General features: G+C 54.5%; 1 non-coding gene across 1 annotated transcript; it reads right to left on the reverse strand.

Moving 5' to 3' along the window:
• Positions 1 to 370: 370 nt before the first annotated feature.
• Positions 371 to 454, reverse strand: TRNAV-GAC. The gene is given in 2 exon segments: positions 371 to 406; positions 417 to 454. It is a non-coding gene; the product is annotated as a tRNA-Val (tRNA).
• Between the last annotated feature and the right edge of the window lie 679 nt (positions 455 to 1,133).

A 1,133-nucleotide genomic window follows, 5' to 3' on the forward strand; every position in this document is an offset into this window, starting at 1 on the left:
AGGGGGGATCTGGCCTCCAGCTGTGGGATGAGTTTTCACTGCTCATGGGTGCCAGAGGAGGCTGAGGGGTGGGCACGGGGTGAGCCCAGGGCCTTTGCAGACCCCGGCTGCTCCTCCAGCGTTCAGCAGAAAGGGAGTTCAGTTTCCGTGGTGCACGTTTTTTCAAAAAGACCAAGTCCGTTCTCTCAAATCTGAACGCTCTACACGCAGAACGCATTCTCTTGACATCTGCAGGCAGAGCAGAGAAGCGATGAAGGTACAAGAATCATAGAATCAGAGAATGGCCTAGGCTGGAAGGGACCTTAGAGATCATCTAGTCCAACCTCCCTGCCATGGGACACCACCTCTCGACTAGACCAGGGAACACATGGGGACCGAGCGGGAATTGAACCCGCGACCTCGGTGTTGGTCATTATTGTCAGCACCGCGCTCAAACCACTGAGCTAACCGGCCCCCCAAGAAGTAGCTAAGGAGTAGTTAAAGTGCAGGTTTCCCTGTGCTGGGAAAATGGGAGTGCATCTGCATGGAAATGGGACAGCTCAGAGACTGAAGATGGCAGGAGGACCCCGCGCCCTGGTGGCCCGGCTGTAGCCTCCTGTCAGACTCCCTCAGCTCCTCTGTTCTCCTCTTCAGCAGCTCTGCACAAAGTGGTTGCTCTTCCCTTAAGAAACACCGGGGCTGTCGGTCGCCGTATCTCTGAAGTAAGCCACGCCATCGTTTTTCGTTGCAAGCTCATGCCACCAGATTTGCCACCAGCCTGCAGGTTGTCACCTCAGTGCGAGGGGACTGTCGGTGCTTCTCCTGGGCTCACCTGGGCATCCAGGCTCTTCAGGCAACATTGCTGCTGCCCTTTCCTGGTACCCAAACCCCGACCCACCCCTCCTGCCCCAAACTTCTTCTGCGCAGCTCCTGGTGTTGTCCCATGACTGGGGTTCGTCACCCAATGTGCAAAGACCCAACCCACACACGGGGTGGAGGTGTCTTCTGTTAACGCAGCGATGTGCAGGTGGGGGTGCCTGTCCCACACCAAGGTCCCAAACTGACGATTATTTATACACAAAACACTAATAGATTCAACTTCCTAATAGAGATGAATTGTTATTCTGTTAAAAGATTGGTGTGTAAATTGTACT

This window comes from Apaloderma vittatum, unplaced genomic scaffold (genome assembly GCF_000703405.1).
Source record: "Apaloderma vittatum isolate BGI_N311 unplaced genomic scaffold, ASM70340v1 scaffold22438, whole genome shotgun sequence".
Taxonomy (NCBI): domain Eukaryota; kingdom Metazoa; phylum Chordata; class Aves; order Trogoniformes; family Trogonidae; genus Apaloderma; species Apaloderma vittatum.